Consider the following 19623-nt stretch of genomic DNA (forward strand, 5'->3'; position numbering starts at 1 on the left):
CACCCCTTAATCTGCTCTATGCTAGTCTAAATGCTGATATTACTCTGTTCTGTAGAAATCATTAAATATTGTGATGGATCTACCCCCATGTAAGTAGCTGGGCTGGAGAATCACTGTGTCTCAATAGATACTGAAATGTTCAGTGTAAGACAGAGGAATGTCGGATGTGCCAGGCACTATTTGCAAGAAATCCACTTTGGAATAGCATGCTGGTGAACATACTCACTGAGCAACATTAGATCTACTCTGCTGTTTGCATGATCCAGCATCAATGTGCTCTTTTATCTTGACCTAATTTACCTCTGAAGTACTGCAAAACAAAGGCTATTTAAGGTAGTCAAGTCCTAATACCATTTAAAGCAATAATCTGTATTTTAATGAGCATACTAAGCTTTTGCTGTTGCTTTCCTTAAAATTCAATTACCTTTGAGACATTTCATTCTAAGCAGCTTCTAACTTTTTGTGTCCTGTTATGTGAACTGAAGATGAAGAAAAAGCAGCAGTCACAAAGGTAAGACCCATGGTTATGAACTGGTTTTCATAGTTCATATTGATTTCATCAGAAAATCCTGCTTCCTGCCAGCAGCCTACTCATAAATCAGCTGAGGAGGGATTATACCCCTCCTTGGTTGTTTCTGTTTTGGGGTATATTTGGGGGTATTTAGTTGTCCAAAATAGAAAAGTACATGTGGAATTGGATCCACAGAAATGCTTCACTCACGGAAACTTATTTGAGTATCTGAGGTTTCCTATTTGTACCCCATTTTCGGGAGCCTCAAAGTGCTTTGTGCTGCCCCATAAGAGCTGGTCATGAGAAATGTCCTTCACTGAGGGGAACAGGGAGTGGGAGAGTGTGTTGCCAGACAATGACCAAGCAGTCTGATGGGCCAAATCCTGCACCTCTTCTGAAGAAAATCCTGGTAGACTTCTGACCGTGCAATCCCCTTAGCCAGAAAAGGAAGGGGAACTGGGTTCCCATCACCTTCAAAGGGATGTTAATTCTTTACACTAAAGCCAGACTGAATGGGGAACAACTATGTAAAAACATGAGAGAGCTGGAACTACTTGAAAAATCCCAATCCTAAGAAAGTCTCCTAAGCCTTCAGTTAAATTAGAGGTCCATTAAGGTGATCCACCCACAACTGAGAGGGGGTTTCTGGCTTGTTCTGTCTGCTATGTCTGAAGCCACTCAGAGATACAGCCTTTCCAAACCACCCTAAATCAATAAACACAGCTATCCAGGAGATTAGCTCTTTTAAGGAGAAAAATCTGGAAGCCAGTGGGGACACTGAAAGGCAGTTAGTTAAATCTGTTTTCCAGAGATCCTTGGAGTCTGCCCCCCTCTCTTTGGACACAGCAGTACTCTAAATACCTCATCATTTTGTGAATACCTCACTCCAAAATTTAAAACGTGGTGGAAAAGAGGCTTACTTGTGACAAAAGTATTCCTTTGCCAAAACAACGTCATTAGGAAACCTTCTGAAGCATTTACCATGAAATTGTAAATAGACTCTTGTACCTGTATTCACAATAACTTGTACTTCATTGAGCCTTCTAGTGGTAAGGTACTAGTGCATGTAAGAACTGACACTTGCCATAGCATCACGCTTATGGTTGAAAAAAATATACACTTAAATTATGCCTTAATTTTGTAGTCACTTGAAGCATTATTAATACTGTGGTCTTGTTTCTGTGTATTATACTTGTAGCTATGTCTGTAAGGCCATTATAAAGGCCACATCACTTGAAACACAAGAACAGCAGAGTCTCAAGATAAAACAACTGTTGAATGGCACTTATGAAGAAGGACCATTATCATTATATGTAAAACCTGAAAATATGTCAGTCAAGCCAATAGGTAATACTTGATGAAAACCTCATTGGAAATTACATGTCTTGTAACTCTTGCTGCAAGTATTTTACCAAATTCAAACTTTGTGGAGAGATTAGGGCTAGAAAACATCCCTACAAGTATCTAGGCTGACCTCATCTGGTGCACAAGCTATAGAATGTCATGCAACAACATCAAGGTTAAAAACCTGAGTTCTAGACAAATGGCGGTAGGCTTGAACTTGAATCCAGTACAGAGGCAGGTCGGAGCACCTTTGCAATACTGGGAAGGTCTGATACAGCTGCAAGCCATGAGCTCCCCGCTCATTGCCAGTGCCCCATATCCTTCCTATTGAGAGAGACCTGAGCTAACCTCTCCAAACAAACCTGTTTCAGGCATTCTTTTAACCGGATCAAGCCTCAGATTGCAAATGATCCCCTTGTTGGTTTGGATACAATCCTTATCACTCCATAAAATACAGAAGTAAGCCAGAGATAAGAGAGGACAGACTGTACCTGAAATTCAAAAGCACACTTGATGCCAAAGACTTACAGAAGATCAGCTACAGAGAACAAAATGACAAGCCTGGGGGAAAAGACATTGACTGGATAATGAAGGGCAGTCTGAGAGCATGTTCAGATAGAATAGAGAAGCCAGACAGATCTACAGTCATTAAATACAGTCTGTGTTGCTGGGAAAACACCACTTTTCCTGAAAGCTGACCTCGTCAAACAAAAGGGAAACAGGTCTTAGAATAGCAGGCAAAATATTTAGGCAAAGTACTTTCTTCCAGACAGTAAACTTGTGGGATATTCCTATCCAACCTGCAAAAGAGGTACAGATTACAGCTCAGTCTCAGCTGGAAGAGATATTTGGAAAATAGCTGGTCCCTGGATGTCAGTAAAGCCTCATTTTTGCCTATTAAATCTTTAAAAAGCTTTTGTGTATCTTGTTCTCAGTTCTGATGGATTGCCCAGAAAGCTTTTCACAGACGGCATACAAGGGGAATTATTCCTGGCCACTGACAAGTCCAGCTACCAAAGCTGAGGTCAACTGCAGCAAAAATCCTCTGCGGTCTGCTCTAAGGAGTTGGTGAGTTAAGAGATCATCTCCTTTGGGTCCCTGCATGGGAAACAATAGGGAGCGCAAGTTTTTGTGTGATGGAAGTCCAAATGGCAAAATCTGCGCTAACACACAACAGTACCATACCAAGAAAGATGGGAAATACACAGGGCCAAACCACCGTGGGCTGCATCAGTTCCATCACCTGGAACAAGTGCAAGCCACGTTACTAGGAAGCTGACTTTCTGCTCAGGAAGAGAGGGGAAGCAAATAATACACTGTAGCATGTTGTGCCGTCCGTCTGTGGCTTTCTGTCCTGCAGTGGCAGAATGTGACTGCTTTTAGATTTATCTCCACTTGCTCTGATATTTGTGCTCTGCTCCCACTTTGCTAAATGAGTGCTACGTCAGATCTGACTTGCACGTCAGTTTTCAAAATTGGGCTAAGTAATTACATTTTTAGCGACTTAAATGGGAAATACAGGGAACAACAATTAATAGATTTTTTTTAATGTAAAAATGCACACACTGCTTTCATTTTTCAGTGCAATTGATGTAGCGCTTGAACAAGCTTTTTGGAAAAAACCAAACCTGACTGAATGTAAATTACTGGAAGAACTTCCAAATAATATTTTAGATCTTCAGGGTGTCATCATAACAGATGGTAAGGTACTAGAAACTTCAGTAATACACTGAATGTGAATCAAAGTAAAATTATTTATGCTCAAATAATGTACATTTTGGACATCTGAAGAACTGAAGTGATAAGGTTGTGTTATGTGCATCTTACTCACTTCATTATCTTAAATGGTTTTAATATAAAGTGAATTTTACAATTGCTTCAGAATTCTTTAACTATCATTTTGAAGACTTAGTGTTTCAAGTCTTTCAAGTGTTTCAAATGCAGTGTTCCTGCACTTAGATTTAGAACTAAGTAACTGATGAATAATGTGACAATTTTTGCCCGCCTATACTCTGTGGTTTGTCTGTTACCGCATCAAAATAATTCTTGGTCTGTAGGTCTTGCACAAAGAAGCACAAATTAGTATACATAATTTAAAAATTCATGTGCTGATTCAAGTAATCTATAAGATGATGGTTATTACTGGACTATATGTTTTTTTTTTTTTTAACTATGCTGAATAGTGCAAGTTGTTTGAATGGTAAATAAAAAACACATTGCTCTATTTACCTGCTCAGCGACGGAATTAATTATAGATCATTAGAATATATTTGCACTTATATACAGTGTCTTTGACTCGCAGGGTGTAAAACTCCGCTTGTATGAAAAAGTTATAGAAAGATCATGAGATGATAAATGGCAAATACCAATTTTTCAAACTGTAACATTCATAATTTGCTATCGCTGATATACCAGTTATGCAGCATTTGGGGAGAAAGGGGGCTGTGTAATTTTGAACTGTGAGGTATTCATAGAAGTGCTGATGAGAATGATCAAGGTTAAAATTGAGTAAGGATGCACAGATAATCTTTATAATAGAAAGGCAAGTGTTAATAGTTTTATGAAAACTACATTGTTTTCTGCCTTTAAAATACAAACAGAGATAACCAAATTTTGGGTTGAAGTTTTTGCAGTTTTCATTGACTTGAGGGCTTACTGATTTTTTTTTTTTTTTTACGGTAATAATTTCATAATAGATCAAAAGCATTTTGACCATATGGAAAGAGAAGAGAAGCTAACTCCGACTCATTGCTCTAATGAGATGGGTATCTATATAGCTAGACATGTAGCTATGCCACATAAATCAGCCGTATTTTTTTTTTTTCAGAGAATGCAGAAGATGTTGTACAGCATATTTTAGATCTTTTGCCAGCTGCAAAACTGGATATAGAAGAAATAGAAATCATTGTAAATAAAACTTCTGATATAGCAAGGATTGTTGATATAAGTATGACACTTGCAAAAGCTGTATTAAATGCACTCAACTATGTTTTGCTGCAAGAAATAAACAGTCAGAGCATTAGAAAAATGACCAATAGGTAAGTGCAGAAGTGGCTTCCTAATCTAAAATGGCACCATAGAGTAATTCATACTTTTTGGCTGTTACATAGGCATTGCAAAAGTTAATTTCCCTACCTGTATCTTAAACATGTTTATGTTCTTAGCAATAGAAATTGGTTACTGTGTTGTCAAAGGTGCTTTCACCAGAATCAATTTTTATAGAAGTTGCCTTCATAAAGGTTGTTCTCTATGGCGATCTCAGCCTGGAGGCAGATCAGGGAGACTGCGCTAGCTACCATCTCGTGTTAGAGGTGATCTTTCCAGCTCAGCAATGAGGTCTGTTGGCAGGTCAGCCTGGAGACACGCATCTGCTCTACCAGCACACCTGATTGGAGTGCTGTACCTGTGCTGGTAAAGATGTTTCAAAAATAGATAAACTCCATATGTTAGACTCAAAAGTACAATGTCAGGCTCCAAAGTCTGCATTTAGGATAGTAAGGCCATTATGGGTTTCTCATATATACTAAAATCCAGGTTGCTAGGTACCTTTAAAAAATATCTCATTTGAGATCTTAGAGGTGACTCAACTTCTGCTACCTACTTTTTGAGAAGTCTAGCCTCTGTTGATGAGCAGAGCAGTGCTCTGGAAACTAGTGTCAACCTTTACAAAGGCAAATGCATGTAAACAGATTTACCCATTTCTAATTTGGGCAAGGCAGCTTACCCGCTTCTCACTGCACAGCTTTAAACTCCAGCCAGGGAAGATTATCCTCTTTGGCCCTGACTAACCCAACACTTTCCCACAGGATTAGTGATGCTGTGTTCATCATTTTAAGACATCTTTCAGTATCTTCTGCTCTCTTAGTTTTAAAAACTGTGCCTATCTGCAGTTCACTCAGTTTTAGTTAACATAAAACAGTTTTTAATAAAAAATATTAAAAGCAAGAAAAAATAACTTTCCACTCAGTTCTAGGTGGAGGATTGAATACACAACAGGCCAGCTATTTGTATTGGACAAGTATGTGTTAAGTTTTCAAACCCGGGAGCCTGCAAGAAAGAGAAGCCAAAAATAGCTCATAAAATCTGCCAGAGAAAAAGCATTGAGTAGCACTGTGATTTTTTTGGCTATATTCTCTCTCTCTTCAAAGTCTACTGCACTGCAGTGTGTGGAGTGGAGGTTGTGATGGCTGCCAGCACTCAACACCTCTGCCTTCTTAAATAGGTTATAGATTGTTTTTTTCTTTTTAAGTGAAATATCCACTTGGGATGAAGATGATACTCCATTGCCAATACAGACTCTGGATCCCTGATCATTAATGGAGATACAATTGCTACCTACAAATTGTAATAAAAATTACTTTGAAATTTTTATGAACAGGAGAATTGTGGATATTTTATCTTTTCCAAAAACCATTTTTTTTTAAAAAAAAAAAGCATGAGCAAGTACTGTGATGATACCTGACACGTGTTAGCATGATACCCTGACAACAGATAAGACTCTGCTTCTCTCAGGCCTCAGTAGAAATTTTAGATTCCTAGATGATTTGGAGACGTTGAACTTAGGACTTTGCAGCTCTAGGGCAGTTATGACTGAAAAGATCCTAGGGGAGTCCCTGTCCATCTGGGATTGACAATGCAGGAAGCTACCACCATGAGTTAACATTAGACCGAAGAAGGACAGGAAGATTTTTCTTTAGACTGCCAGGACCAGCTGTCTCTTATATATTTTCCACAGAGTATTTTCCCTTCTTGCATAGCGCTGAATAGCCCTGAGGGCTGCCAAACAAGAAGTGAATCTGTATCTGACTCTTAATACCCATAAGGATTGAACAACCCTAATTTGCTGCTTCCTTTGGATTCCAGCCTTTACTCTCTACTTAAGAAAAAAACACTGAGAGAAGTGCCCAGAAAAGCTGTGAAAGCTCTGTCCTTGGAGATATTCAGAGCTTGATGGGACAAGGACTTGAGCAACCAGACCTATCTTTAAAGTATGCCCTCCTGGGAGGAGTGTGGGGGGTGGAAGAGCTGGACTATAACTTTCCAGAGGAGGTCCATTCCAGTGTAAATTATTTTATGACTCTGTTTTATCAGAGGGTACAATTAGATGATTGCAAATAATCAAATTAACATGTTCTACAAGTTACTTCCTTTCAGATGGAATGTGGTGTTTGTATGTGAATTTTGACTCAAGTCTTCGCAGAACTACCTGGTGTTGCCCCTAAAATGTTCCAAAGATGATTCAGTCTAACCTGTTTTACTTTGACTTGCAATGGACCAGAACTGGCTCTCCACCAGAGGGAGAGTATCTTCCACCTGACAGAGTTTTAACTTACTGAGATGTGTTAACTCAATCACTTGTGATCATCTAACCCTATGTCAAACAGAAAGCTATTTAGCCCCTTCTGCTCTAGTGAATGTTCTTTGTGATCATAAATTAGAGCAGAAAATTTTAGCTGATTTTCTCCTGATTGTACATTATGAAGCTAAGAGAACATTTCAAGAGATTTATCTTTTTCTTGCTGTTACTCTTGGTAAAGTATCCTGAAGACAACAGAGAAGATAGGCTATAAGATAACTTACACAGAAAAAAATGCATCAGTCGTAACCACTTCCCTGGCTTTGGTGGTGATGCGTCCAGATCCCAGTGTATTTGAAGGATTGGCCTTTGCTGTTACCTCATATGAGAGGGGCCTGAATCCCAAGGTGAGAGCAAAGTACTACCTCAGGTACCACTGACCAAAACAGGCAATGCCTGCTGCAGTTGTGTTCTGTTGTGTATTTAACCCAAGGAAGACAATTCTGAGCCTGTCATCTCTTTCCTGCAGATCAGTATTCAAGAAAACCCTTTCCAAATGGCCTTGGCCTCTGTGTTTTTGCCAAAATCAATGAAGAAATTTTTAGGGATCGAGCACTCTGACCCAGAAAAGCATTCAAAGATCCAGTTTAATTTTTTTGGCACAACTTCATTCTTTGAGGTAACTATGATTCTTAACAAATGCTAACATAGTAATTGGTTCAGCTGTTTTTCTTGAGGTATATAGAAGAAAGATCCCAGTAGCATAATCTATTCTGGGCACATTTAACATCAGACTGATGGAGCACTAAGAAATCTGCAGGGAAAATGTACTCAAGCAGCGAAACCTTCTCTGTAGTAGTGATGCTCTGAGAGGTGTCTATAGACCTAAGACTTGTTTTCATTTTTCGTAGCTGGTGTTATTCCACTACTTTTATTCTGTAGGAAAATAGCACACCCTAACCTTCCTCTGTTAATAAGTTCGTGCTCCAGGAACATGCATAGCACATGCCAAATATCATGAAACAAATTGCAAAACTAACTGCTCCATTAAAATAACAGCAACACTAATATGCAGCATTTAGGTCTATTCCAGGATTTGCTAGGGCTCTTACTCTGGTGCAGGTTAATGTGATATAAAAAGGGAGAAATTCTTCTACAGGATATGATGAACATACAGTATGTTGAGCAGTGCTTTTTCAGACAGCAGATGTGTTCACAATTGCATGTACCGTCTTATGAGCTAAGTGGTACACAACTGCATGTTTGATGTACGGGAATGGTTATACAGCTTTCACAGTCCAACTGATGTACCTGCAAGTGAGTTCTGCTTTAGCTAATGTGAAGACTGTCTCTGAATTTGCTACTAACTACACTTTCTAATGAAGTAGCAAATAGTTAAATTACACCAGCCATCCCATGGTATTCAGCTGATCTCCATTTCCAAGAAATACAGTTTTAAAAATGAGACAGCAAAGAGCTGGATTGTTGGTAATTTAAATGTCTTGGAATCTTTTGCATGTGTGTATTTTTCCATTACAGGATGACAGTTTAAAGACGAAGAGTTTGAATACTTATGTTGTGAGTGCCAGTATTGAAAATGCATCCATTCAGAACCTCAATGAGCCTGTGAATATTATTCTTCAGCACATAGACCAAAATACGGTAGGTTATGTTCATTTAATCAGGGACTTGTTGAAACAGAACTTATTTCACTTAACCTTAAAATAAACTGGCAAAAGGACAGATAAGCTTAAGACATTTTGCTGACTCACCTCTCCGACATATACGAACCAAAAGATTGACAGCCCACACAGATCTTTGTGGTCTGTTTAATTCCTGCAAGTTGGTAAAGTTTGTGTCTCCACTCAAAAGCCATGCTTAGAAGCAAGGGACATTTTCGTTGTTCTCTTGTTTGATCTGAGCAGCTTTTCTAGGAATAGTTTATTTGCTGAAAATGGCAGTTGACTGAAATGATTTACAATTGCTCTAACAGGAGTAAATTTCAGAAAAATTCAAAACATGGCATAAATGTTTTCAAAATTATATTTGTTTTGTTTCAAAACAGTGTTTCAGGACTAAAATCTATCTCAAATTATTTTTAAATGGGCATGGGCCCAACTTACTGCCTGCATTCTGCCTTAACATTTCTGTGTTGCAAATGTTTATGATGCAGTCTCCACACAAATACATTGCAAATCTAGAGCAGAATAAAATTATTTAATAAAGTGAATTTGATTAGATCGCAAGTTAATGAGAGCTTGAAAATTCTGCTTTTATAGCAATATGCTCTTTCCACTCCATTCTAGCAAATGATACATGCCCTGAAATTTTTCTAGTCCTCTCTCTTCCGTCATTCTTACTCTGCCAGACCATCTGGCACCTCTCAGATTTATTCCTCAACCTTTTAAAACATCCTAATTAAATATTTAATGAGATATCTTCCTAACCTGCATCTTTGGCTTGCTGCCTAATTATATTCACCAGTCTACAGATCACAAGTCTTAACAGTGTATCTGTTATGGTCATTTCCTGTAATCTCTGCCTTCTCAGACTTCATTAAATAATAAAAGAAAATGAATCTGCACCTTGGGAAAGTTTGCTGTAGCAATATGAGTAATAAACTAGAATGTTCCCAATAGCAAACATTGCAATGAATGCCCACTAAATCTATACTGTTGTTTGAAACATACAGGCAAGCTTTATCTTCTCCTAAATTTCTTCCCTACTTGGTTTCAGAATGGTAGTTAGCAGAATACTGAAATTCTGATATAAAGATTATGCTGAGATTTTTTTTTAATTGTGTAAAATCTCAGGTTGTTACTCTAAGTCCTAGTGATAATTTTTGAAATACACAATAATTATGTGACACCTCAGATACCACATGAAGCCAATGAGATCAGACACAGGAATCAATCTAGGCTGGACAACTTGTCAGGCTTTCTGCATTAACAGATAATAAGGTATAGAAATACTGGTAAAAATGGGAAAATCACTGCCCCCCAGGATATCTCTTGAGAAGGGGTAGACAAAAATTGGGACCCTCTGCACATTTTCAGAGCTGTGGATGAGATTGCTGGTATTCCAGTAGGTTCTCAAAGACCAAGTGTCCAACTGCCTTTACACTGCTCCATCTCCAGTAATCTACAGAGTCTGCAGCACCACCGAACAGTTGCAGGCCAGACTCCCCTCGTTCCTTGGTGGGCTTTCTTGTCAAGCAGTGCAGAGGAAGTTAAATCCAACTGCCTTAGTTATAAATCCTGATTAGACCTGAAGTGCAGACAGTGTACAGCCATACTGAATAAATGTCACAGTCTCCTTTTTCTCTGCTTTCAGGATAATAGAGCAGTGCACTGCGTCTTTTGGGACTTTCTGAAGAACAGTAAGTGTTATTACAGAGCTGCCATACTTGCCCTGTCATCAGCTTTGCAGAGCCTTTGGCTCCTTGACATACAATTTAAAACTTTGGGTCTCTCCTGGTCAGACTGGGCTGTTCTAGCTTGCTGATTTCTCCTGATATTGATACACAGTTATCAGTATTATTAGAAGGAGATGGTTGTCTGCCATTATGTATGATGGTGCATCAACTTGAATATAGAAGAGTCAGTCTAAGAAAAAAGTAGAAATGCAATGAAACATCAGATGACTAACTCCTCACAGTTATTTCAGAGAAGCCAGTGAGGACTTTTGCTGTAATCAAGCCTTGAGCAGGGCCCAGATAGTGAAGAGATACATGAAAACAACTGTGTATTAGGTTAACTCAGCTCATGTGGGAAAGATTTTCTCTGCAATTATCAATGTTAGAAATTTATTAAAAAAAAAACAGTTTAGCTTCTGAATATGCCATTCAGGCCATGTAAATAGAGTCATAAATTTAATCTCATTAGGGAAGACCTGGATTCTTCAATATTGGACTCCACATATCCTACACCCTGTAAACACTTGTCATCTGTGCAGTTACCACATCCTGCAGTGTAATCTAGTCAAGCACACATCTGCTTACCTTCTTGCTTTCTGTGTGCAGGCATGTAAACTATTTTATATATTTCTTCGTTCCCCTAAAGGCTTTCATCCAAGTTTTGAGGTTCTCAGGCAACTAAGAAAGATGTGTTTCTATATGAAATCTTACTTGTATGCTGCTAAATGACCCTGCAATCTGTACTAACTTGGGCTTGTACTCACAGTTTCTGCATGCCGCAGATCTATAAATGACTGAGCATGACTAACTCTGCTTAAAAATCCCTTTTTCTATATTACACAGATGGACTGGGTGGTTGGAATACGTCAGGGTGTGAATTGAAATATACAGATATGAATTACACAATCTGTTTTTGTAACCATCTTACCCATTTTGGAGTCTTACTGGTAAGTACTCCATGAATCATCTCCAAAAAAGTCCCTTGGCACTAGATAAAGTCATCGATAGTTTGGGGGAGAGATGGGAGATTCATATCCATGCTGTTAGATATCTGTGATTTTGTTAAAAACAGTAACAACAAACAAAGCAATTATAATAATTTTAAAGGTATAAAGTCCTCTAAATATCACTGGCTTTAATGCAAATTCATTTTATAGATATAGTTTGTAGCTCTTTGCAATATAACTTAATCAACATTAATATGTTACTTGCCGTATTGGAAATACTGTGATACATCTAATTACCTGCCAGTACCAACTATTGATATTACACCTCTCTGAAAGTTTTATCAATATTCCGTCAGAAATGGAAGTTTAAAAGAAAAGCAGCAAGTATTTTAATACACAGAAACCTGACTCTAAAAATTTATGTCAAAAAAAAGAGAGTGCAGAGGTAACTGCTTAGGAATGGCTTGCAACAAAAGCAAAGTGATAAGTAAATTCAAAGTAAACTGAGGAGTAGATAATTGAAAATTGCCTAATCCCAGTTGTATACAATCTACATGGGGGTGAGGCAGTCCCTTTGCCTTCAGATGTGTGTCCAGCTTCCCCTAGAGGTCAGAATTACTCTGCTCAAAGAGAGGCACAAAAGCCTTGTGATAAAAATGTGACTTCTACAGGAAGGAATGTAGACGTTACAGATTTTAAACAACTTACTAAATTTTCAATTCAAGCAAATAGAATTTGGTCTGAATTTAAGACCACATTTCTTTTATACCATCATTTCAGTAATAATCATATTTACAAGTATGAAACAGCACAAAGTCTACTGTATACCAAAGAGGAAGGCTTCTAGTTTGAGGTTCAAAGTCTCACAAAACAGGAGAGAAACTGTGTCAGGCAACAAAAAATTTGTATCAATAACATTCTTGGGAACAACTGTGGAGAAGCATGGCCCAGCCTATCTGATGGTTTTTACAGAGAGACACTTTCTGGATTTCTGACTTGGAGAATCCTCCCACATTCCAAGACATTTAACAATTTTGTGCAGTCCTCAAGCTTGGCAACTGCCATTTAAACAAACTCCTGCAAAGCAAATTCCCTGTTGAATAATTTTGGTGAGATACTGGAATCCTCAGAGTTTGTGATTTCTGGAGTGCAGCTTTTCTAACTTCACAACTAAGTACTGAGTATTTTAAATATTGTGTATTTTTACTAGTTTGGATATTCTGTAGGACTATATAGTAAGAAGCATATGAAAATATTAACAGAAACCCTCCAAAATTCACCATAAGTAGAACAGAAATTGATTTGTTTGCCAATGTGAAAATTTAGAAGGCAATTTTCTTTATGTTATGGCTAAAAACTGTCATTCTTTATTTTGTAAACCAGGACTTGTCCCGGACAGAGATAGATACCACAAATGACTTTGTATTAACTCTGATAAGCTATGCAGGATGTGGTGCTTCTTCCCTTTTTTTGGGTATCACACTGGTGATATATCTAGCCCTTGAGTAAGTCTGACACTCTTTCTTGTATTATTTTTAATGTTTTAGCAGTAATGAATTTGCAGTATCTATCAGAATGCTTAGTAATAGTTGGTGCTGTGATGCACAGGAAGGAATAGTGAGATGTGAAAGTAAAAATGTGGCTTTATTTTTACCTGTGACTATGGTGAAATAAGAGAGATTCTTATCCTCACACTTCAAGACATGCACTGATCAGAACTGTTTGGCAATTTCTATGTTCCTAAATTTCTGTCATTTCGTAAACTTACCGATATGGGTAAGATATCATGTCAGGAGTCTGGAATATTCCCTGTATATACCCTGTAGGTAGGATAATATGAACAGTAGAATAGGGATACTTATATTCCTGTTCTGTTGCTCTTGGTCTTTCTTGTGTTTCAACCTTATAGATAGGTTTTGCTCCATACTGTATGTACCAGTAGGTCCAGACACAATGGGGCCCTAGTCTGAGGTAACTGTAGGTGCTTGCATAATACGATAATATTGCAATAACAAATAATATTTAAAGGAGTAGTGAAAAGACAATGCTAAGTCTGTCTCCTCCGTCGAGTGTGAAAAACCCAGCAGTCCAGGTCATACGCAAGGTCTGCTTTTTCAGAATAGAAGATTTGCTTCAAAAACACACTAGTGATTTGATCTAAAACACTAATGTAGACACAGCTTACACTGCAGGAAGCCCATTTAAAATGTGCTGAGTACGCATTCATCTTGTCTTGTGTTAGAAATGTGCCTAGTACAACTTATTCAATGACACACTTCTTGCTTTCCACGTTTTTTAGAAAGCTGCGGAGAGACAACCCTTCAAAAATTCTGCTAAATCTTTGTGCTGCATTGCTGATGGTCAACTTGGTGTTCCTGGTCAATTCCTGGCTGTCTTCATTCAACAAGCCTGGTCTCTGTATCACTGTGGCTGCACTCCTTCACTACTTCCTGCTTGCAGCTTTCACATGGATGTGCCTGGAGTCTGTTCACATGTACCTGGCTTTTGTCAAAGTTTTCAATGTCTACATCCCAAAGTACATCCTAAAATTCTGCATTGCCGGGTGGGGTAAGTAAGCAGATTTTTTTCTCAACTTCTGTGCTCATCACCTGCTCTAAAATAGGGTCATATTGGCAAAAGTGAGCTAGGGTGTTGAGTTTGTGTCCTAGCTACTACTGAGTTTGTAGTGCATACTGCAAACATTAAGGATGGATTCTTCACTCAAGCAGATCCATCTTAAGCTTCTTCTACCATGGGAGACATTAGCAGAAAGCGCATGCTGCTCCCTGTAGAGTTATGTCCAAGGAAAAGTGGGTTTAAGCAACAATTTTCTCTACCTGTCCTGTGCTTCACAGGAACAATTTATCATGGTAGTTTTCATGAGCAGATGAGCATGAGAGCACGAAGCTGTGACCACAGCCTTTACCCATGTATTGCTGGTGCTCAGAGGGAATTCTGATCTTCCTCTCCATGCTCAATGTCCTTAGCTGCCATACTATGCATAATTTCCCTGCAGGGGGGAATTAGGCTTTCATTCATAGCTTGTCTAGGGACTTAGCTGGCAGCAGACCCCATTCACCTTTCCTCAGAGCACCAGGCATCTGAGACTTATTAGGGAGAAACATAGCAAAAAGGACTTTTGGATAGCGTGCAGCAAATGATCTCTCTTCTTAGATTTAACGTTGCACATAATTGTTTTCAGGTGCAGCCATCTGTAATGGCATTGTTGGTGGCAGTCATTCTAAACAGGAGAGCCAGAACTCAAAGATATATGGCAAACAGGAACTGAGTGGAAGGGGAAACTAATCAAACACTGGCTGGAAAATGTCTATCTCTATCAGATCCTAATGGAAAATGCTGCAATCTGCTTATCTTTTGCCACCCTGCTTTTTTCTAATAATCAGTTGGGTTTATTTTGCCAGATTGGAGCCCTTCTGGAGATGTTTGAACACTCACAGACGTTTTGCAAACACAGATATTTTTATGCCTACTCATCTGTAATTTACATAAATAAGGAGATTAATCCTGCTATGCCACACATTTAATTACACTCATTTCAGAAGAAGCTTTAAGGGTAGAGTTTGATCCCCAAATGTACGTGACTGCTGTAATTATTTATCAGAGATCTGACAGCATTTCATATTCTCCATTTTATCTTTTTAATCTAAATATCTCTTCTTTCTCTTCCTTTCCATGTTAGGAATACCAGCTGTTGTAATTACTGTTGTACTTATTATAAATAAAGACTTCTATGGCAATGGATCACTTTCTAAGAATAATCCATTCAGCTCTTTGTGAGTATATTTTAAGCTTTTTGATGGTCACCATAGTATCTTAAAGATAGAAGAAATAACTAGTCTTAATAATTTCTTTCTTGCTTTTATCCTTTTTTCTTCCATCTTAACCCTCTCCTTTCAGTGCTTCAGTGGATCTTTTTGGACCATATGCCTACCACATGGAATAACTCTCACTTCAGAGACTGGATTTGAGGACAGAAAGGGGTTCTTCCAGTATTATGTCCCTATGTACTTTGCCAATGAGTATGCCAACTCCACTTTTCCTTTCTGGCAAATCTCTCTTGCTTTACATAACATTAACTCAGTATGATGCAACATTTGTATATACTCCTCCATGTTCTAGATTTCCAGTAGGACCTAAAGGCAAAATAATTGTTCTAGTATTTTGCATGTTTGCTTCTTTTTTTTTCTTTTTACCTCAATTCACATCACTCTGTCTCTTTAATCATTTAGAAGTCTCTCATCATTTAAAATTCTGCATTTTAATAATCTCAACCTCCTCTCATTTCCAGTGGGAAAACACTGAGTCCCTTCATCCTTTTCTTAAAGCATTTTATAGCACAGAATGCTTCCATTTACTTTTTCTCCCTGCTTTTTAGCACAATATGATCCCTTCTCAATAAAGACTACCTGGAATATTTGAAGTCTGTATCATCAGATGGGCAACACATACCTATGACACATCAGAGGGAAAATTGTTATCCCTCTCTAGCAAAAAGGCAGTAAAACTCACTAATTGCTGTCTGAGGAAAAACTAACCAATGTGTGTCTTTATGCTGTGTTATTAATTAGGCTCTTAATTAGGTCATATTTAACTTGGTTTTCCTAAGGCAGTATGGGTTTGTGTATTACTAATTTGTGAAACAACGACCAGTTCAATCTGAATTCAGCCGAAATAGTGAAGTCTTGAAGATATTATATTTCTATAACACACACGAAAAAGGCAACTAAGTGGAGAGACTCTGAATGTTCTTATTGGAGGAAAGTAATGGGCGTTAAGGGAATGTCCCTTACTAAGTATCATTGAACCATATACAAGAGCTATTTTGGAAACCAGGCTTCATTTGTTTCAGTGCTCACAGAGCTCCTTATTAAATGCAAACTTCCCTTTCTTGCAGTTGTTGGATTCAAGAGAACATGGTGTTTTACATCTCCGTTGTAGCCTATTTCTTCTTAATGTTTTTGACAAATACAGTCATGTTCATCACTGTTCTTCTCCAAATCCACTCCATGAAATCAAAGACACAAAAGACATCCAGATTCTGGAAACAGAGCTTCCTATATGACCTCAAAAGTGCTTTCAGCTTGATGTTCCTTTTGGGATTAACTTGGGGCTTCGTGTTTTTTGCCTGGGGAGCAGTGAAGATATTTTTCTTGTATCTCTTCAGCATTTTTAACACCTTGCAAGGTAATTTCTGAATAGTTTTACTATAAATACAACAATTTAGGGCTGTGGAATAGAAATACATTTATAATGCCATGTACTTAAGCATTGGGGATGAGGAGAGCTCATATAGCTTTTGCATTATACTGTTTAGCTATTTTAATAGGAAAGCTCCGTTGAAGTGGGATGATAGTGGTGTTAGCATTCCTGTAATAGATATTATCATTAAAGACAGGAATTTGTGCCTTTGAAACGTGAGTCCCAATAAATGCCTCTTTCCATGAGCTGGGACAATCCTTTTCATCTGAGCATAAAAATGATTGCTGTGAATTTACAATGACTTGCCGATTGCTCTTAAACCAAATTTGGAAAAGGCTCCTTCCATTACCTTTTCATATGCACAAATGACTCTCAGTGCAATTCTGGGCCAACATGATACTGGCTCAGTGACCACCTCTGTGCTCCTACTGGTGACTGAGTGGCATACAAGAAGTTTTAAAAAGGGGCAACAGTTTGGAGAATTAATCTCAAAACATGTGATTTTCTCTTCTTACTTTAGGGTTATTTATCTTTGTGTTTCACTGCCTAATGAAGGAAGATGTAGTGAAGCAGTGCCGATTACACTTCTGCTGGGGGAGGTTTCGTCTGAATAATTATTCTGGTAAGCATTACAGGGTTTTGTTTAGCTTTACTCCTAAGTCCTGGCCTGCTACTGATGTCACTATTTCTGCATGAAAAGGTACGGGGTTCCCCTCAGTATTTTTCTACTGTTTCTACCATGTGTTGGAAAAATGTTAGGCCTTTACACTCTTCTATTAACTATTTGATATGATGAAGAGATGACAGTGTGCAGTAAAAAAATAGAAAGTAGATTTTTCAAATAGATTTCAGTCTGTTCTCTAATTCTGTACATGCAATTCAGTGTTCCCTCACATGAGCTACACTTTTGGTGGCCTTCCAATCTTAATACACAAACATAAAGCTGAGATTTAGAAACTTGTGCAGGCTCTCTGACATGATTTTAGTTTTTTCTTCTGTGTGAGGGAGCTGGCTTTGCTCAGCCTGAGGAAGAGAAGGCTAAGGGGAATTTAAGAAGCAACATGTGCTGCAGCTCATTCTGGGCTATCCCTCTGATGACTGACCAATGCCAGGGAAAATGAAAGGTATAATTGGTAAGCTCAAACTGAAGCCTTTCACAAGAGCAACTCTCCTGTAACTGAATGTTGATATTTTACAGAAATGTGGAGAAACTAAATGACTTCAAGACCTTTATGCCTCTATCAAATTAGTTGAAATAAAAGGTGGGTCTCACAAGGGAGAAGCTAGCCCAACTGGCTCAGTCTTCTGGAAACCAGACTAAAAATCCTACATTAACACATGTACTACACATAGCGATCCTGTGCATTGTGTGCTGCTGAAAAAATATGTAACTTTCCATTTGCACTAGGAGAAGTCAGCAAGAATGCTCTAAGTAGCACAGAGTATTCTCCCCTGGGCATCAGCCAGCTCTGTGCCATATGATGCAAAACGAGAAAGGCTGAGATTCCTCTCCCTTCTGTACCTCCTGTCTTCTTTGGTACGACCTTATAGAAAGCAGTATTACTGGACTTGATCCCTAAGGGGAAGGAGAGGACTGAACTGCTGGTAATCCAGCCCACCTGCACAAGTGTGACAGAGCTACTGTAAAAATTAACAGCAGAAATTGTGGTAAGGTTCACCTTGGCGGTGTGCTGTGCAGAGACCCACTGCTTCAGGGCAGGTACAACGATGGCACAAGAAGCAAGCACAAAACTTTCTCCACTCTGGTCTCTACTAGATTGAGATGTGATTTCTTCCTGACACACCAGGAGGAATTTCCTGTACACAGTCCTGTTTCTAAACCTCCCACTCTCTGATTTCAGATTGGAGTGCATCAGGTGCAACAGTTAGATTTACACCAAGGCGTTTAGACCACAGATTACCATCCCAGCCTCTGAAGCATCTAAATTCTAACGGAACAAGCTCAACTTCCAATGGTTCAGATTTCCTCCCTGGGACATCTCTGGATAGGATTTTTAGAATTGGTAAGAAAAACAGTGTGCAGTGGATAGAGTAAAATGCAATAGGCTCCATATGATGACTGTCAAATTCCAAACAACAGAAATAAGTAGGAAACCTTTTACTGCTTTTTCCACGCCAGGCTTCAGGTGGGGGTTAATGTGTGTGTTACAGATGGCTTTTGCTGTACTAAAGAAAATAAGAAAGTCCTTAAGATACCAGTACAACTTTTTCCAAAAGGAATGGAATTCTCTGTTTAACTTTCATATTAGGCATCTAAGAGATACTCCACCCTATGCCAGCTGCCTGTCACTCTCACAGGACCTACTTCCAGCTAGGGAGCACTACAGTGCTCTCTCCTGCATTCCTGAAAGAGCAAGCATATTGGGGGTTATAGAAAACTGAACAGGACCAGCTGTGAGCATATTTATTCCAGAATAATTCCAGCAGTAAATTTTGTCTTCCAAGATGGAAAAACTTTTGCAGGCCCATATTCTGAAAAGGGGATTCCTTTGTAGGAATTCTGACCTAAGTATCCAACATTCCTGGTTGTTTTTGGAAACATGCTGTTTTTTGTTATTTCTCCAAGGAAGTTAAAGCATAACTGTATTCATGAAGGTGGTCTATGAGTTGAACATAAACAGGTTTCTTTCCAAATAAGTAAACCCCAAATATAATCACTGAAAACTTTTCCTAATTATTTTCCTTAGCTGAAGTTCATTACAACCCAAGTCCTGTAACTCCAGCACATGATGCGGCCAAACATCCTCGTTCACGAAGACTACTACCCATGGATACAGAGTTGCACTATCCACAGAAAGCAAGATTTTTCCATTGACATTTTTTTTCCTCCTCAGATTATCTAACAGTAGTTCTCTTTTGTGGCATGTAA

This window comes from Rhea pennata, chromosome 11, assembly GCF_028389875.1.
Source record: "Rhea pennata isolate bPtePen1 chromosome 11, bPtePen1.pri, whole genome shotgun sequence".
Lineage (NCBI taxonomy): Eukaryota > Metazoa > Chordata > Aves > Rheiformes > Rheidae > Rhea > Rhea pennata.